Consider the following 20597-nt stretch of genomic DNA (forward strand, 5'->3'; position numbering starts at 1 on the left):
AATATGTATCCTTTGTTCTCTACATATTCATCCCTCCCTACCCCTAACCCCTGGTAACCGCTTATATTTGTACTGTCCACATAAGTTTTGCCTTTTCCAGAATATCATATAGTTGGAATCATACAGTATGTAAATTTTTCAGATTGACCTCTTTCACCTAATACTATGCATTTACGGTTTTACCATGTCTTTCCTTTCATTTCTTAATTGCTCATTTATTTTTAGTGGTGAATAGTATTTCATTATCTGTATGTACCACAATTTATTTATCCATTCTCACAAAAAGATACCTTGGTTCTTTCCAATTTTTGGCAATTATACATAAAGCTGCTATAAAAGTTTATGTATAGGTTTTTGCGTAAACATACTTTTCCACTTCTTTAGGTAAATAGCAAGGAGCACAATTGCTGGATTGTATGTAAGAGTATGTTTAGTTTTGTAAAAAACTGCCAAGATGTCTTCCAAAGTGGTTGCCATTTTGCACGATCTTTTCATATGCTTATTTGCCATCTTTATATCTTCTTTGGTGAGGTGTCTGTTAAATGTTTGGCCAATTTTTTTAACAAAATTTTAATCAAAAAAATTTTAATTTTTTTACCTTCTTATTGTTGAGTTTTAAGTGTTCTTTGCATATTTTGGATGAGTCCTTTATCAGATGTCTTTTATGTATTTTTTTCAGTCCTTTTTCTCTCTGCTGTGCAGATTGAGAAGGTTCTATAGTCCTGTCTTCAAGTTCACAATTCTATTCTCTATCATGTCCACTCCCCTAATGAGCTTTTATTTTGGTTATTGTAGTTTTTAGTTCTGTAGCTACCACTTGGTTCTTTTTATAACTTCTATTTCTTTGTTGAGATTTTCTGTTTTTACATTGTTTCAAGAGAATTTATAATTATTGTTGGAGCATTCTTATGATGGCTGCTTTAAAATCCTGTTTGTCAGACAATTCAAACATCTATTTCATCTTATAATTAGCACATGTTAAGATTCTTTTCTCATCCAAATTATGATTTTCCTAGTTCTTGGTATAATAGATGATTTTTTAAGTTTTATTTATTTAAGTAATCACTGCACCTAATGTGGGGCTTGAGTTCATGATCCCAAGATGAAGAGTCACACACTCCTCCAACTGAGCCAGCCAGGCACCCCTGACAGATGTTTTTTTATTGCATCCTGGACATTTTGGTATTGTATTAGGGGGCTGTTGATCCGACTAAAATCTTCTATTTTGGTAATCACCCTGTTCACGTGTAGGTTCTGGCCTATTTCTGTGGGCTTGAGTTCCACTGGCAGCCTAATTTTCTGAGCCCTTGTACAGCTATAATAATCTGCTTCACTCCTCTGGTGATGTTAAGGTTCCTGCTCAATCCCTTATGGTGCCATATGTGGGGGAGAAGTGTTATTCTGGGTCACTTGCTGTCACCGAGGACCTTCTGGCAGTGGTAGGGTTGAGCAGATGCCGCTGGGCCTAGGACTCCCTATGCCACTGGATACCAGAAAAGCAAGGAAACACAGGATTTTGCTGCTGCTGCTGCTTGCTGCTGCCACTGTGGATAGATGGGACTGCCCACCAGTGCCCTGGTTATGGAATGGAAGTTATTATGGCTGAGACTTTGCTCCTGCCCCTACTGGCAGCAAATGAAGCTATCCATATGGGCCACAGTTGTGGAGTAGGTCAATCATGTTACAAAACTGAATGACATGTATTACCAATTTTAACTCCTTCTAAGAACACAATGGCCACGCTAATATGTTTGGAGGACCAGTTTTAAGTTTTCCTCTACAATGCATGTAATGATTGATAGGGAAATAAAAGGTATTTATCCTTGTACCACCTGAAATCACTTCATGGACACCTAAGGCCAATTTGGGGAACCAGCCCTACAGCACACTGAGACTGAAGCTTTGTTTGCCCTGCCTGACGGTGTGGTGAGTAGAAATAATGTCCCAAATGACCTAAGGCTATTTTGTGCCAGGAGAAACTCTAGAATGGGTCTTTGATGCTGTCACCTCACCACATTACAGGCCAAAACCATGATCTGGTTGAAATTCAGAAAACAGCTTGGTGTGTGCAAGCTCCATGTCTCACCTCAAGCAGCAGCCAAATGCTCATATGCTTCCACATTTACCCACTTACATGCTAATCCACTTATATGATTGCCTGCTTACATGTTTACTTATTTACAAACTTTCTGCCCACACATTAGGTGCTTCCTCCCTGACCTCGTTCCACAATTACATCCTGACACACTTACCAGCTTACGTGTTTACCTCCTTACATGCCACACACGTATCTCCTTGCACATGTACCTCTTACGTACTAACACACTCGTGTGCTAACACAATTACTCCTCCAGTCGCTTACACAATTACAGACTCATTTGATCGCAAGCTTACACAATTACATGCTTATCACCCACTCACACAGCTCCAGTTCCAGATCTGGTGTGGTCTCAGCTGCAAAGACACCCGGTTTAACAAGGAAAGGAGGTTGGATTTCAGGGAAGGAAGGCCCTTAGTCACACTCCCAGCAGTCAGGCCCACTCTCATCTCTGGCTCCCGCCTCATACCAGCCTGTTCTTGCAAGAGCCCCTGTCCACACCTCTGACAGTTGCCAACATATTTCCTGTGGTCTGAACATTTTTGGTGGGATATTTTTCCTTCGTCTCCATGTGTGTCAAGTTGGAAGAAAAACAACCAGCATTTGGGACACTTGCACATTCACAGCTTTGTGTGAGGCACCCTGTGTACATTCTCCTCCCCAGTCTTTTGGCAACTGGCCTGCTCCATGAACTGATCCGTTCCCTCTGGTGTGAGTCAGAGTTGATTTTCAAATCAGTAGACACTGGCTTCATGGATGGTGTATGGATAAATCTCCAGGGAAGAACATCCTGAATATGGCTAGTGGAGGGGAAAGAGAACTGGACTGGGGAGTCCATTGGCCTGAATTTGGTGTCCAGATGGGCCTCTTCTAAGCTGTGTGATCTTGAGGAAGTCATTTATCCCCTCTGAGTCTCTGTTTCCTCATACAAGAGAAGGGATAACTGGGGACATAGAGAGGCAGAGACTGGGTCCTTCTGCCTTTCTTTTCTATCCCTGAGTCCGGGTACACAATAGACTAGTAAATGCCTTCCAACCGGAACAATCTTGTCCAGACATTCATACTCCGCTGAGCGCCAGACAAGTGATAGGAAAGTGACAGAGCAGTATTCTCAAAGTGGGGTCCCCTCTACCTGTATCAGAATCATTACAATGCTGTGTTAAATACAGATTCCTGGGCCCTAGCACCTCTGGGGATAGGACCCAGAAGCCAGCAATTTAACAACTTGCATAGAGAGAATCGCATGCATAGTGTGTGGGAAATAATTTACACTGCTCCCTTTTCTCCACAAAATGGATTCTTGTTCATCCTTCAAGTGAACGTCAATGTCGCCTCCACCATGAAGCCTGCCTAGACTCACCCCAGATAGAATTAATTGTATCATCCTCTATGGGATATCTTATTCACATTTGTGTCCCAGACCTATCCCAGGAGCACATAGCAGATGGTCATAATTAAAAATAACCTCCCTCCCTTGACCTGTAAGGCCCTCAATGAACTGATCCTTCCCATTTCTACCTGTCCTCCATACCCCATCAGTTCATCTCTCCTGCCTCTGCCCTGATCCTCAATGTTCCTAGCAGACTGGCCTTCATTCTGTATCTTAATCAAGCCAAGTTTTGTCCAGCCTCTCAGCCTTTGCTCTCAGTCCTTCCTCTGACTGAAGCACTCTTTCTTCAGATCTTTGCATGACTGGCTCCTTCCCACTGCACATTCCAATTCTAGATCAAATATCATCTTCTCAGAGATACCTTCTCTGCTCACCCAGCTGAAGAAGGTCCCCAGTAACATCTGTCTCATCACACCATTTTCACTTTACCGCACATTTCTTTTTAAATGTTTGCTGTCTGCCTCTCCCCAGGGAACATAAGCTCACGAGATGAGAGATCTTTATAAGTTTAGCTCTGTAATTCTTAACCAGGGTTGATTTTTTACCCCCTGCCCCGGGTCATTTGGCAGTGTCTGGAGACATTCTAGGCTGTCACACTGGGCAGGAGCTACTGGCATCTAGTGAGTAGATACCAGGAATGCTGCTAAACATTTTGCAAGGTACAAGACAAGACAAAGAATTACCCAGCCCCAAATAATAATAGTGCCAGAGTGGAGAGATCCTGGTCCAGCTCATCTCTGATGCCCCAGTGCCTGGACCAGCACCTGGCAAATCTTCCGCAGTTCAAACATTTTTGTGGCATGAACGAATAAAATGTTTCAATTAAACGTTGGATTTAATTTTGAAGCCCCAAAAGTCCTTAGAGAGCAATTAAGCCACAAGTTTTCACACTCTGTTTCTGAAAGCCTCAGGCTATGGAGCAGAGTTTCAGGAATTCTGTACACCATGAAGAATTTCCAGCTAAATGCTGACGACGTAAATTTTGTGACTACGGTCTGTTTTATATATTGGGGTCCTGATTGTCTGACAAGTTCTCCTGCTTACGAAAATTGTTCCCAACCAGCCCCCTTATTTCACCAAGCTGGAAGCCAGGATACAAAGAAGCTGATAGGCCTGGGTCTCCCGAGTACCTGGCTGGCCTTGGTCACAGACTGGCCACAGCTCTGTGATTTGCCAAAGACACAATTTAGGAGCAAGTTGATGTGATATTAGCAGTTACAGGCATCAGAGACTTATGGGGTGGGTTTTTATCTTGGCTATGCCTCCAACCAATTGTGTGACCTTGGAAAAGCCACTTACCTCTTTGAGCTTCAGTTTCCACCTGAGGATCTACAAACTAGAGATAATAATAGCACCTCCCTTATAAGGGTGTGATGCAGATCTAAGAAGTTAATATGTGAAAAATGTTCAGAACACTGTCTAGCACAAAGTAACTGCGATATGTCAGGTGGGTGACCAGCTCATCCCAGTCTGCCTGGGATTTTCCTGGTTTTAGCACTAGAAGCCCTGTGTCCCAAGAAACCAATCAATCTAAGCAAAGAGGAATAATTGGTTATCCAGGCTGCAGTGCATGTTTAATTTTTTTTTAAATTGTCTGATGTTCAGTATCTTCCTATATTAATGTTGTTTGACTTTTCATTACTTAGTATGTTTCATATAATGAGCATGAGAGAAGGATTACTGACAAATCATTTACACAGATGGGATAGCAGGGGACAACTTTAGCCTACTTTCTTCTTTTTTTTTCCCCCTAGAGTGTTTCCCCTTGCCACATATGGTAATGACATTAGTGACTTTTTGCATTGATTTATGAGAACATTTTTCCTGAGTACTATTTTTCTCAACACTTTAATATTATCCCCATTTTTTTTCAGTTTTATTGGGATGTAATTGACGTACAGCACTGAATAAGTTTAAGCTGTACGGCATAATGATTTGACTTAACCCACTTCTTAAAATTTTTTTAAGTTTATTTATTTATTTTGAGAAAGAGAGAGAGAGAGCATGAATCGGGGAGAGGCAGAGAGAGAATCCCAAGCAGGCTCTGCGATGTTAGCATGGAGCCTGACATGGGGCTCGAACCTATGAACCTTGAGATCATGACCTGAGCCAAAATCAAGAGTCAAGACACCTAACCGACTGAGCCACCCAGGCACCCATTAACCTACTTTCTAATAATGAAGCAAATGAAACTGTTGACCTTTATTTATCAATTCATGCAAGGAGACCCACAGCACCTCTACTTAGAAAGCACTTTTTTTGGCGGGGGTCGGGGGGTGCCTGGGTGGCTCAGTCGGTTATGTGTCTGACTTCAGCTCAGGTCCTGATCTTGCAGTTTGTGAGTTTGAGCCCGGCATCGGACTCTGTGCTGTGCTGACAGCTCAGAGCCTGGGGCCTGCTTTGGATTCTGTGTCTCTCTCTCTCTGCCCCTCCTCTGCTCACACTCTTGTCTTTCTCTCTCAAAAATAAATAAAACATTTAAAAATTAAAAAAAAAAGAAAACACTTTTTAAAAATGCTTATTTATTTATTTTGAGAGAGAGCACTCACCTGAGCTGGGGAGGGGCAGAGAGAGAGAATCCCAAGCAAGCTTCTTCGTGCTGTCAGCACAGAGCCCAAGGTGAGGCTCGAGCCCACAAACCACAAGATCATGACCAAGAGTCAAGCATTTGGGGTGCCTGGGTGGCTCAGTCAGTTGAGTGTCCAACTTTGGCTCAGGTCATTATCTCACAGTTCATGGATTCAAGCCCCACATTGGACTTTCCACTGATAGTGTGGAGACTGCTTCAGATTCTCTATCTCCTTATCTCTCTGCCCCTCCCCCTTCTCAAAAATAAATAAACATTAAAAAACAAGAGAGAGGGGCGTCTGGGTGGCTCAGTCGGTTGAGGGGCCGACTTCAGCTCAGGTCATGATCTCGCGGTCCGTGGGTTTGAGCCCCGCATCGGGCTCTGTGCTGACAGCTCAGAGCCTGGAGCCTGTTTCAGATTCTGTGTCTCCCTCTCTCTGACCCTCCCCCATTCATGCTCTGTCTCTCTCTGTCTCAAAAAAAAAAACAAAAAAAAAAAACAAAAAAAAAAACAAGAGAGAGAGTCAGATGCTTAACCCACTGAGCCACCCAGGCGACCCTAGACAGCACTTTTATAGCTGTTGGTTTCTTACTGGATGTCCTCAAACAAGAGAACTTTGTTTCTTTTTTCCACAAGTCTGTATTTCCAACAGTTTACTGCTTCATACTAAATTTTCCCCAGTAACACAGAATCTTGGAACTAGAAAGAAGTTTATATTTAGTACAACTGTGCTATTTCCCAGATGGGAAAACTGAGTCCAGAGAAGCCACTCCCTTTTCTGAGGTCCCATACTAATGAAGCATGACGTTTGGGCTCAGACCCAGGGTTCGATTCCTGGGCCAGGGTGTTCTCAGAGGTTCCCAAACTGGGTTCCACATCCAGTGGAAACATTAAGTGTCACAGAGAAGTGGGTAGCTAAGGAGTGAGAGGGAACCTGTGTCACTCAGCAATCAAAACCCTCCTCCTTCTATCACAGAAGCTCCACTTTCATGTGCTAAAAAAATATTTTTTGAAGGCCACTCAATTGTATTATAAGATTGACATTTTCTTCCCTGGAAAATTTGCTCCCATGGAGAAAACTTAACTACTTCTTTGAACCACGTTTTTCTTTTTTACGTGATTGGAAAAGCAGACGCGTGGCCCTTTAAAAGCCAGCAGTTAAAATGAAAGGCTCATTCACTCACGGGAATGAGCTGGGTGAGTCAGGGCGTTGGTAACAACTAGCCCAGATGTATAATCTTGTGCCTAACACTTAGGAAAATGCTGCTGTTAGGGATCACTTAATAGAACCTTAGAGTGAGGGTCCAGGGGGATCCCAAGGTAGACAGTCTGCAAGAAGCAGGATGGTGGGGGACAAAATGCAGTGAGATCACCTAGAACCCAGGCCCAGGGTGCTGGGCAGGGCAGGAGTTGCTGTTGGTGAGTTCTGCTTCTCCCTACCCTCTCCAATATGATTTTAAGCTGAAACAGACAAAATCCAAGACCAGGAAAACATCCTGGGTTGACCCCCCCCCCCCAAAAGTGGAAGAAAGACAACAAGAAATGGCAAAGCAAAGTTCACAACCTTTGTCCAGAGCGATTCTGGCTTAAAGGAAGGGCGAGGAGGCATCAGCTGATTCCCCATAGCAGAGGTGAAAGCTCAAACTTGACACTCAGCATGACTGGGTTTGAATCTCAGGCTCACCCACTCATTAGCTGTGCAACCTCAGGAAAGTTACCTCACCTCTCTGAGCATCCTTTCCTCATTGGCAAATGTAGATTGAAATGGTACCGGACATATAGGTCCGGTGAAGGATTAGGAAAGAGGAGGGCGGCGACTGGGTGGTTCAGTCCGTTAAGCTTCTGACTCTCGACTCTTGATTTTGGCTCAGCTCATGATCACTGTTTGTGGGATTGAGCCCCCTGTTGGGCTCTGTGCTGACAGCACGAGCCTGCTTGGGATTCTCTCTCTTGCTCTCTCTCTTTCTGCCCTTCCCTGGCTCACACTCACACGTGTGTGCTCTCTCTTTCTCTCAAAATAAACAAACTTTAAAAAAAAAGAAAAGAGGAGGTCTCTGCTCCTTACGGTGCTTCTGTGCCAAGGGAACAGTTGTAGCCACTTTCTATGAAGCACCTACTAAGTGCCCGTGTATGGATGCCAGAGCCTGAGCTGTGCAGCCTCTGTCTATTGGGGATACTACCTGGTACTGCAGTAGTTCAGAGTAGGGCTCTCACCATTGTAATTTGTATCCAAAATAGTTTTGAGTCAAAGAACATTCTGGGAGACCCAGAGTTCATCAGTCTTTGCCATGGGTTACTCTGTTTGGCCAGCCCTCCCCACACAGCAAGGGCTCAAGAAATATTTGTTGAATGAGTGACTCAATGATGGAAGAAATTAATGAAAGATGAAATGTTGGTGAGTGTCCCCTACTGGATGGAGGGAGATTTGAAAAAAAAAAAAAAAAAAAAAAAAAACCCTCAGGAATTCATGAACATAATGTTGAATGAAATAAGCCAGATACAAGAGAATGTTCAGTGTGATGACATTTGTATGGATTTCTAGAATGGGCAAGATAAATCTGTGATGATAGGAGTCAGAATCGTGGTTACCTGAAGATGGAAGGAAGAGAGCTAGGAAATGGCAGAGCTGGGGTTTAAACCAGAGGCCACTGCCAGCTAAGCCCATGTTCTTAACCCCTTAGACAAACTGCTGCTCAGAAGCCATACAGCCCAGTTTCCCATCAGATTTTGAGAGCTCCTTTACAGTCTCTGCCAAATGATTGGCCAGGTTCCACTTGCATATTTCCAGTGACAGAGAGCTCATTACCTATATGCTTGCAAAGGAGAACTTGGGAGGAAGAGTTCTAGTCCTTATAACAGCCTCTGCTTTCTCCTGCTTGACCTCAGTTATCTTGTGACTGCCACACCTAGGGACTTTTATCCAGAAGTGGCCTTTCTCCTTGTCCAGTCCCTCCGGCTCAATGGGAAGGGTAGGGGTCGTGGTGATAACTTTATAGTGGATTCTCTCACACACGCCATTCTTGTTCCTTTGAAGAGAAGAGAAGGCAAAAGTGTCATGGAGGATGATTTGGGAACAATTCAACAAATGTAAAATGTACATATTCTATAACCCAACCATCTCTCTTCTTGCACATGCATCCAGAGATGGAGGGGCAAAGAAGCACAGAGCAGCAGGGTTTGTGAGAATAAAAACCTCACAAACAATCTAAATGTCCATTGATGGAGGACTGGTTACAACACCAGAGTATGTCCTTCCACTGAAGGATGCCAGAGCAGTTTAAAAGGTTGGGAATGAGGTATCCACCCAAGAGAAATGAGAACACATACCCACATAAAGACTTGCATGCAAACATTCATAGCAATATTATTCCTAATAGCCTCAAACTGGATACACTCCTAGAGTCCACCAACTGGCAAATGAACAAGCAAAATGTAGCATATCTGTACAATGGAATATTAGCAAAAAAAAAAAAAAAAAAAAATTAAAGAAAAGAAAACATGAGGGATGCCTGGGTGGGTCAGTTGGTTAAGTGCCAGACAATTAACAGCTTAGGTCATGATCTCATGGTTTGTGGGTTCGAGCCCCGCATCGGACTCTGTGCTGACAGCTCAGAGTCTAGAACCTGCTTCAGATTCTGTGCCTTTCTCTCTCTCTGCCCCTCCCTGACTCATGCTCTGTCTCTATCTCTCAAAAATAAACATTGAAAAAAAACTTTTTAAATTTCTTTTAATGTTTATTTTTGAGAGAGAGACAGAGTGCGAGCAGGGGAGGGACAGAGAGAGAAGGAGACACAGAATCCGAAGTAGGCTCCAGCCTCCAAGCTGTTAGCACAGAGCCCATTGTGGGGCTCGAACCCACCAGCTGTGAGATCATGACCTGAGCCGAAGTCGGATGCTCAACTGACTGAGCCACCCAGGCGCCCCTCCTTGGACAATTTTTTAACTTAAAACAAGCAAGCAAGCAAGCAAGAAGAAAAGAAGCAATGCAAAAGAGCCTAGAGGCTACAGTCCATCCTCCAGCCCATCTTTTACAATTATTGGGCCCATGGATTTAGGAAATTGTCGTTTGTAAGCAGTAAATTGGATGTGTCTAAACTTAGAAAGGACTTCAGGAATGATCTAGTCCAGTTCCTTTGCTCTATAGGTGGAGAAACTGAGGCCCAGGGAGGGACTGCAGCCTGGCCAACGCCAAAGCTTGTTGGGCTTGGGCCAGGGCTGCAGTCCAAGCCCCGGATGAAGCTCCTAGCTCTGCCCCCGCACTATACTCTGCACAAATTGTTTCGTGTCTCCGGGAAGGGGGAGTTTATAAATTTGGCCACGTTTTGGAACAACAGAGCCATAAATGGACATGCCCGCAGGAGGCTGGGAGGTACCTGACCTTTGAGGCTGGGGGTGGGGAGGGGAAGGGAGAACAGGGCCAGCAGCCTCAGCCCTGGCCCAGATTCTTGCATCCAGGAGAAAAGAAAACTGGAGAAAGGAGCTAGTCCAGAGGGAGGCTGCAGATGAAGCAGGTAAACACGGAGGGCCACATGGACCTGGGTCAAAGGCCCCCCGCCTACCACTGTTTGGCTGGGTAACCTTGGACACATGCCTTCACCTCTCTGAGCCTCAGTGGTCACCAAACCTGGTAAATGATGAGAACGTGTGGAAAGGTTATAAAAATGCAGATGATGAGGCCCCAACTCCAGCTTACAGAGAATCAGATTCTCCCAAGATGGGTCCCAGGCAACTGTATTTTCCAGAAGCATCTTGTGGTAGTCTGCATCACTAGAGAACTGGAATTCAGGAGTCACTGACATCAGCCTTAAAACAGGCTTCTCAAAATCATTATTTTTATTAGACTCTTGCCCATAGAGGAAAACCCAGGCTGCCTAGCATGCCATTCAAGGCCTCCATGGCAACAGAACAACTTCACCCCCTCCCCACTTCAGCCCTTTACATTCATCCCTCCGTTGTTTCAGCAAACAAGGTTGAGTATCCCCTCTACAGCCCCACATAAAACCAGGTCTCTGCCTTCCCTGGCAGTCCAAAGTGGGAATAAATCAAATTCCACACTCCATGATTCTCTTCCTTTTTTAAACACATTCACATTCACACTTTCCAAACGAGACAGTTCCTTCAAGTTGGACAGTCCACCATCCCATTTGGCTTCTCTTTTGATGGAAAATCCATATCCCTTCTTCCATGAAGTTTTCCAGCTGTTCTCTGACCGCCCCCCCCCCCCCCGATGGAATCACTACCTATACAGGGCTCTACCCTCTAAATGAATGAGTAAATAAATGAGTGGAATTCTTGATTGATTTGCCTCCCGGCCCTGGCGCAGTTTGTAGCCAATAAAAATGTTTGTTGCAATACAATGAACACTGGATTCTCTGAGCCAACTCTGATCTGAATGCAACTACCACTGAAAAACATTCAGTCAGTCAACATTTACTGAACATGTATTATGCACCGGGCATGTGTAAACAAACCAGATCACTCCAGATGGGGTTAAGTGCAAAAATGAGTGCTCTGAGAGAGAACAATTGAGAGGTGCTGTTTCAAAGAGGGTGGTAAGGAAGCCCCTAGGAGCTGAGGCAGAGCTGGCCTGCAGAGCCCTAGAAGGGGTGACTTGATTTGGGTTTGAGAAGGGCTCTTGGGCTTCTAGGTGGTGAGTGGAGGTGGGGTGGGGACAGTGCCAGAGCCGAGTGATGTGATTAACAATGGTGTGGAGAGGTGGGGCCCAGCCACACGAAGACAGATGCCACAGGGGGGCCTGCAGCTTGGGTGGGACAGCTCATCTTCCAAACTTTAGAGTCTTTGATGCTCTGAGCCTTATATGTTTTAAACACACACACACACACACACACACACACACACACACACACAATTAAAGAAAACAAAATCCCTCAGAGCCTCAGAAGTTGGCTAAAGCCCATAGGATTGTCTGTTTTTTTAAAAAAATATATTTTCCCACTGAATCTTCAGTTTTGTATTTCCAGCAGCTGGCATCCACCCAAGGGGACAAGTTAGCTGAGACAAACAGGCTTCCGTCCCTCTGTCATTGTCCTCTGGATCGCTCGTGGCTGCTAAAAGGGTCATTTCCTGAGGCCTCAGCAGGGCTAGGAGGGTGAGGTGTGGGGGCCAGGCCTTCCCACGGATGCAGCTGGGTCAGCTGCATTTCCCGAGAGGACATTGCTTTGGGGGAGGGGGTGGGGCAGGCAAAAAGCAGCCCCGGAGGTCAGGCAAGCAGCTCCAGCCCAACACTTCATTAGTAAGTCAGTCACTTGAGGTTTAACAAAACAATGTGGTGAGGTTCCCAGGCTAGCCCACAAGAAGAGCCTGTAGGTCTGATATTGGAGAGTCATTTGTGTAGGATGAGAGGAACTTAGCCCAAGAGAGGTTCTGGGCCACCTGATTTCAAGACTCACCAAATTCAGGCTAGGTGACCTGGGAATGATCCTTTAAGGTGAGGCTGGGCTGTGAACACAGAAAAGCCCTTCCCTCACTGGGAGGGGCAGGGGGCCCTGACTCTGGGACAGGGGACTCCAGGCATGGAGCCCACTCAACTCCATGACTATCTAAGCCACACACAAATTTTAAGTTACTAGGTTCAGCCCCTCCTAGTTACAATCTGGTTTCTTAAACTGATGCTCTGCCCCTGTGATGCGGAGGCTGCCAAGGCTGTGTCTGTCCCAAACCCATCAAATAACCTCCCACAAACCCATTAATCTTGTATCAGGATCATGCACCTTCCTCTCATGTCACTGTCCCTCATTGCTCTCCCAGTGCTCATTACACTGGCTTGGTTTGGGTTTCTCTTTCCTGCCCCGTGGCCTTTGCCCATGCTGTTCCCTCTGCCTGGATCAAGAGGCAAAGTGCTTCCTAGTTCCTTTTTCCTCCTAGAGCTAACGCCAAATAGCAGTAGTGATTTGTGCAGTAATTTGCATGATATCATCTTCCTCCAAAGCATCATTAAAGACGTTCCACCATTGGCCTCTAAATTGGCCACAGAAAGGGAAAGAAAGAAAAAGGACAGTATGTGGAGGGGCTTTTTGGCCCGAGTCTGGAAGAGGTGCACATCCCTTCTGCTCACATTTCATTGTCTGAGAACATGGCCCCTCCTAACTACAAGAGAGACTGGGAAGTAGGGTCTAGCTGGGCCTCAAAGAGGAAGAGATGGATATTCATGCATACTAGCTGACTATCACAGAAATGTGGCTCCCTGACACGAGAAGAAAGGGGTGATGGAGGCCTGGACAGGAAAAAGCCCCTGCTGTTGCAGTACACACCCTTCACATCCTTCCCCAGAGGGAGAGATGTGTCTCCTGGGCCTGTGTCCACCTTTTCCTGTGAATGTAAAACTAATTAGTGGTCAACTCCTGGAGCAGACATAGCCCCTATCCCATGGACGATCACCTCTACCCACCAAAGGCTGCTCACTGAATGCCTGATGGTGTTGGTCTGGCCTCAGGAGCACACTGGAAGTGCCAAGAATTGGCACCCCCAGAAGTAGCCCTTGGCCATCGAAGGATAGAGAATTGGTGGATAGACAACCCAACTCCCTAACCCTTTGGTTGGGATGGCTGAGGTATGGCCTACACGGTCTCTGGGAGGTCCCTAGTAGGGCGGAGCTCCGGTTGTTCACCACAGTAACTGTCCTGATAATGCTTCCCCTACTGGCTCACTTCCACTCCCTGTCTCGCTTCCCCACTCCCTGAAAGGAATTCCTGGGTTCACTTCCCAGATAGATTCCTGACACTTAAATATTTGTTTTAGGGTCTGCTTCTGGGAGGACCCAAACCAAGGCAGCTCCCCGTGCTCAGGAACAATGACCCATACTCTCCTCCCCTCCCATGTCCAGCCTTGTGCTTCAGGGATGCACAGACATCCTTTTGAATTACTTTTAGAAACACACAAAAACACATGTCAATGGATTGGTCATCTTGGCCAGGGCCTTGAGGCCAGGGAGAGGGCCTCACGTACTTGAAAACAAGCCTCGGAGGATTTATCTGCCCATTCTGTTTCTTTCCCACACACAGGAAAATCCTGGGCAGGCAGAGCTTCCTGACTCGGGGTGGGGGGGTGGTGGGGAGAAGCCGACAGCGCAGGGTGAAGACTCTCCGCCTTACAAAGAAAATGTCTGGGTGGTTTGAGGGAATGACTGTTACCTTCCTCACTGACTGGAGAAAGGGAAAGTTCAGAATTCTGAGTTCTAGTCCTCAGTCTGCCACTAGTTTACTGTGCCACTCCGGGCTGTTCCCTCCCCCTGGGCCTCAGATTCCCATCTATACAGGTAGAATAATTGTGCACCAGGATATCTTAGCATTGCTACATTCTGCATTTCTTCTGAACTCAGATCCAGGCCTGGCACACTATTTCACTTGTGAAAACTTTTAAGGGATTCAGGAAGTTAAAGCATACAAGTATGTGGAGTATTTTGGAAAACCAGTATTAGCAACAATTAAGAAGAGTTATAGTGATTTGTCCTGTTAATGGAATTTTCCATGGAAAAATACTTTTAAACATATATTTTCTTAATAGATTGGCATTCACTAGCAACTTTTCTCTTTTCTTTTTTCCAGGCTCGCTCTGGTCTCTACTTTACAGGCCAAGTTACTTTGACCAATGAGATCATGTTGTTCACTCTCTTAAAACTCATTCATGGATACACAGTGTCAAGCAGGGCCTCCCACAGTGCTTTGCACAATAGCAAATGATTGATTATTGAATTGAATTTGATTTCCAAGCTACTGTGGCCCAAGAAGACACCTTAGGAATGCTTGTTAGAATTGTGTCTAAAGTAAAAGCTAAAAGGCTATGAGTAAACGTGAGGGAAAGCTTATCTGAGAGTAAGGTGCTTGGTATGGACATTGTGGTGTTGGTTTTGGTACTCAGTTGGCCTTTTAGCTTCATTTCAGCTTGTAGATAGATGAAGTCATTGCACAAGTTACTCCAGTTAAGTGAGCTGCTATTGTGCATGCGGACCGTATTGGTTAGGGATGCATTAAGCTGCAAGTTGTAGGATACAGTAGCTTAAACCATAACCACATTGATTTCTTGCTTGTCTGCAAATCTGGATGCAGGTGGGCATAGAGTTAGTCCACCTGCTTAATGATGTTATAAAGACACAGGTCCTGGGCGCCTGGGTGGCGCAGTCGGTTAAGCGTCCGGCTTCAGCCAGGTCACGATCTCGCGGTCCGTGAGTTCGAGCCCCGCGTCGGGCTCTGGGCTGATGGCTCGGAGCCTGGAGCTTGTTTCCGATTCTGTGTCTCCCTCTCTCTCTGCCCCTCCCCCGTTCATGCTCTGTCTCTCTCTGTCCCAAAAATAAATAAACGTTGAAAAAAAAATTTTTTTAAATAAAAAAAATAAATAAATAAATAAAGACACAGGTCCTTTTTAAAAAAAAAAAAAATTTAATACTTATTTTTGAGAGAGAGAGAGAGATTGAGAGCTCATGCATGAGCAGGGGAGGGGCAGAGAGAGAGGAAGACACAGAATCCAAAGTAGGCATCAGGCTCCGAGCTCTGAGCTGTCAGCACAGAGCCTGATGTGGGACTCGAACTCACAAACCACAAGATCATGACCTGAGCCAAAGTTGGACGCTTAACCAACTGAGCCATCCAGGCGCCCCAACACAGGTCCTTTCTACTTTTTCACTCCTCTAACCTTATTTTCAGGGCCTCACGGTCCCAAGATGGCTGTCATTTCTATAAGTATCATCCTTGTTTAAGGAGGGTAATACCCCTGAGCTCTCCTCTCCCTTTTGATCCTTTTATGAGGAAAGCTTCCTAGAAGCACCCTAGCATACTTTCCCTATGTCTTACTAGTCAGAACTAGGTTACATGACCGTTCATATTAGTTACCCATTGCTGGGGAACAAATAACCCCAAACCTAGATTCTTAACACTGCCGTAAATATTTTCCTATCTCTCAGTTTCTGTGGGTCAGTTGGGGATGGTGTAGTTTGGTGGTTCTGAATCAGGATCTCTTAGGGGTGATTTGTGCCTGTGTCTTCATTTATAAAGATGACTATATGATGACATGGAGAGTTCGATGCCACTGAAAGAAAAGTTTAACATTACTCACAGTTCTCCTAGAAACAAGAGGCACAGCACGTGTGTGGGGCCATAGGGGGAAGCACCAGTGTTGGTCAGGAGGCAGAAAGGAGCAAGAGAAAGCCAAGGCCATAACCTTCATTAGGGTTTCCGCGGGATAGGCAAGGAAAGGCAGGGTAATGTTTGGGTAGTTTGGGTAATTCCAGTGGGCTCCGGGGCACAGGGGCTGTCCCTAGTTGTCTAGTACCTGGCTTTGGGATGATCTAAGTCAAGGGAAATATTAGCTTGGTATATGAGTTAGATAAAGAAGTGTCAGGGGCGTATGGACTCAGGATTGGTTGGTTTGTACATAAAAGGTGGGCTCACCAACAGGTTGTTTACTGTCTCTAGGAATTAGCTAGCCCTGGGTGGGGCAGTCTTTTCCCAGCCAGCAAGGCCCCCCAAAGATGTTTAAACATCATAAAATATAGAAAAGTTAAAATATGATTAATACAGGGGTGTCTGGCTGGCTCAATTGGTAGAGCATGTGACTCTTGATCTCAGGGTTGTAAGTTCAACCCCCAAATTGAGTGTAGATATTACTTAAAAAATCTTAGGGCACCTGGTGGCTCAGTCAGTTAAGCATCTGACTTCAGTTCAGGTCATGATTTTGTCATTTGTGGGCTCAAGCCCCCCATCAGGCTCTCTGCTGTCAGCACAGAGCCTGCTTTGGACTCTCTCTCTCTCTCTCTCTCTCTCTCTCTCTCCACCCTTCCCCTGCTCATGCTCATTCTCCCTCAAAAATAAATAAATGTTTAAAAAATAAATAAATCAAATCTTAAAAAATATATGATTAATACAAAGATATCTCTGGCTGATGCTGCAAGTCAAAATGTTGGCCCACATTCAAAGGTTTGACTGGGGCTGGAGCCACTTTCCAGGTCTCTCACTCACATGCCTGGCATGTTGGTGCTGGCTACTAGTGGCAGGACTTAGTTCCTCCCATGTGGGCCTCTCCACAGGGCTGTTGAGTGTCCTCACATCATGGTGGTTAATTTCCCCCAGAGCAAGTAATCTAAGAGAGCAAGGTAACAGCAACAATGGTTTTCATGACCTACCCTCAGAAGTCACTCTTTGAAATGAGTCACTAAGTCTAGCCTACATTCAAGGTTGTGGGGATGAATTTCCACCTTTTCAAAAGGAGGGTGTCAAAAAATTTTACAGACATATTTTAAGGCCACCAGACCATTCCTGACTGCAAGGGAGTCTCGAAAGGCAAAAGAGAACAGGATTGTTGTGACTAGCTTAGACTAATCATGACTGACTCATAGCCTGGGATACAATCCCACCCCAGACAAAAATCAGTGTTCAGTTAATGAGGAAAGAGAGGGAAGGCTGGTGGGGAAGCATTTTATCTGCCACAATGGTGATGATAAAGATGAAGGGGACTAAGGTTTCCAGGTATCCTGATATTGCATGAGATATATTCCTACTAAAACATTATTTGTTGCTTATATGAAAGTCAGTTGTTTTTTTTTTTAAAGAGAGAGAGAGAGTCTCAAGCATGCTCTGCACTCTGTGGCGTGGAACCAGATGCAGGGCTCAATCCCACAACCCTGGGATCGTGACCTGAGCCAAAATCGAGAGTCAGACACTCAACCAACCAAACCATCCAGGTGCCCTTCTGAAAGGCAAATTTAACTGGTGTCTTCTATTTTCATTTGCTAAAAATCTAGCTCCCATGGTGGGAAATAAGTCTTCAATGGTCATGGAAGGAAGCCAGTGAGGAGGTGGCACTTCTTAGGAAGGAGGAGCTAAAGGAAGCCTGGGGGTGCCTGGAAGAGGAACAGATGTTTCAAAGCCTAGGGTAGGTTCCTTTTGGTGGGGGAGAGCAGGAGGGTGAGGTTGAGGCCTTCTGTGGTCCCAGTCTTTCTCTCCTCTGCTCCCAGGCCACCTCCGCATCCACCCAACACCAACACCAACACCCCCAACACCACCATTTCCTCCATTTTGATCTCAAAAGATATCCGGGAAGCTCTAGCTAGAGGTATCTCTCTTTTCAACACCCTGAAAAACCAACTCATAAAGCCGAAGTAGGGGCTGCGGGCAGCGTGGCAAAGTGCATGAGTGGTGTGAGAACTTGGAGCCTCACTGTGTGACCTCAAGCAAGGCCCTCCCCTCTCTGGGCTTCCCTTTCCTTGGCTGTATAATGATGGTTGGTCTAAATCGTCTCCAAGGGCCCTTTTACTTGGCCTACGTGTCTCCTTCCCAAAAAGGAACAAAAAGACATGGGTGGTTTCTCTCGTCCCATCTCCAAGCCAAATTCAGACGAAAATGTCCAGGGTGACATAGATTTAATATAAACAGTGGTGCACTGATACTCACAAATACCCCAAAAGGAGTCCCAGATGAGCTATTTTTATCCTTAAAACACACACACACACACACACACACACACACACACACACACACACACATACTCCAACCCCCATCACCCCCACCCATAAATTCTTCCAGTTGGTTTTTACAAGAAGACAAGAGTTCCAGTTAAGAGTGCTAATTAAACAGCTTTGACTGTGGGCAGAAGGGAGGCTGGCGAAAATCTTCTCTCTGGGCATGATGTCATCATAATTGTGCATTTCTCATGACCCAAGAATGTGAGTGTGTTTGCACTGCACGTTGAAGCCAGTGATGCAAGTGTGGCCTGGTAAACAGGCCCCAGACAGGCAGGCCCTGCAAGGAGCCGCCGTGCAGAGGCCTGGCGGAGGCCCAGGTTGCTCTTAACTCCTTCCTGGCAGAACTGGCTGGTGGGCTGCTGAGGTTTGGCTAGGGAGCCTTCTCTACTCAGCCCTTGCTTCTCTCCCAGCCAGGGTCCCTGCTGGTGACAAGCTCTGAATGTGGAGTCACTGAGACCTGCATTCTACCCACCTGCACCATTTGCTTGCTCGAGGGCCTGGGGTATGTGACTCCTCTGCCCTGAGCCTCAGTTTTCTCATCTGAGAAAATGGGGAGATGAATCAGGGCTTCAGTCCCTTGTCTTCAACTCTACAGTCCACAAAGCCCAAATATCCAAGGGCTTTTCCATACATTTGAAGAAAACTCGTGTGGAGGCCAAACCTGGGGCCCCACTTAGATTCAATACTTAAACTTCTCACTACAGCAATATTCATATATTTGATTGGAGATGGGTGGGCCCAGTCCCCACCAGATTAAAAAAAAATTTTTAATGTTTATTTATTTTCAAGAGAGAGAGAAACAGAGTGTGAGGAGGGGAGGGGCAGAGAGAGAGGGAAACACAGAATCCAAGGTAGGCTCCAGGCTCTGAGCTGTCAGCACAGAGCCCGATGCAGGGCTTGAACTCATGAACTGTGAGATCATGACCTGAGTCAAGTCAGACACTTAACTGACTGAGCCACCCAGATGCCCCCAGCTCACCTTTTAAAACCCCCAACATTCTGAGTTCTGAAACCTGACCAGCCCCAAGAGTGTTGATCAGGGGTTGTAGGCCTGGGGCACCTGCCTTTTGTTCACTGGGAGACGTACTAAGACACTGCCTTCTGCTGAAAAGTCCTCCCTGAGCACAGGGCTTAGCTCTGTGTCAGCTGTGTCCCAAGCTGCCAGCTCAGTGCCTGGAACACAGCAGTCACCCAACCAACAGCTATTGAATCAATAGCTGAAGTTACTCATACCCCATAAATGCCGGGGTGTTGATCAAGGGGAAACTGAGGCCCGAGCCTCTGAGATAGCCTTCCCTGGATCCTTTCCCACAGAGGGAGTTCTGACTTTCCCCAAAAAAGGTAGCTGCTCACATTTCTGTGTTGGCCTGCTCACAAACAGCTTGGTGACCCCCCTCTGACATTCCAGAGCAGCCTCCTCCCCGGCTGGCTGGTTTGCGGGCATCAACGAGTTTTCTTTGGCAGAAGGTTCAACTGATTGGAAAAAAAAAAAAAAAAAAAAAAAGGCAGGGCGGGGTGGGGGGGACAAGTTGAAAGCTGGAGGTGGGGAAGGGGTGGTCACAGGGTAGAGTGGGGGCTTCTGGGGAAGCTGAGATCTGCCAGCTGGCCTGAGACTGTGGACCAGATTCTGGGACCCTTCTGAGGACTGTGACTGTGTCAGTAAGCTCCTGTCTTAATCCTAGAACTGGAGAATTACCCAGACCTGTGCAGAGCTGCCAGGATGGAAAAGGCCTCCCTGGTGTGGTCTGACCTATTCCCAGCTGCTGTGGAGCCCCGAGTAACTCCCTTTTCCTCTCTGGGTCTTCACATGATAAGGTTGGAGAATCCAGCAAAACAAAGCTGACATTATAGACACACACTTGAGTCCAGGCCCAGGCTCTTCCTCTGATTGGACAGGGAGTTAGAGCCAGTCACTTTCCTTCTCTGAGCCTCAGTCACCTCATCTGTAAAATGGCACTGAGTTATAGGGATTGTGTCCTGATGAATGTGTTTGGCACATAGTAGTGATAAAGGAATGTTAGTAAATTACCCTTGGCCTGGATAGCCCTCCTGATCTGATGTTCTATGT

General features: G+C 45.9%; 1 long non-coding RNA gene across 3 annotated transcripts in view; it reads right to left on the reverse strand.

Annotated features, from left to right (window-relative positions):
* Window positions 1–20597, reverse strand: part of LOC115528406 — a 73165-nt gene that overhangs the window by 34596 nt on the left and 17972 nt on the right. Inside the window, exon 3 of one of the 3 annotated variants that reach the window (XR_003973254.1) lies at window positions 8120–9083. The exons of 1 other annotated variant lie outside the window; for it this stretch is intronic. This is a non-coding gene — a long non-coding RNA (uncharacterized LOC115528406). Of the gene's footprint in view, window positions 1–8119; window positions 9084–19564; window positions 20003–20597 lie in introns of those variants that run through there. One more of the 3 variants, XR_004344285.1, reaches the window with a different exon arrangement.

Source organism: Lynx canadensis, chromosome D3 (assembly GCF_007474595.2).
Source record: "Lynx canadensis isolate LIC74 chromosome D3, mLynCan4.pri.v2, whole genome shotgun sequence".
Classification (NCBI taxonomy): domain Eukaryota; kingdom Metazoa; phylum Chordata; class Mammalia; order Carnivora; family Felidae; genus Lynx; species Lynx canadensis.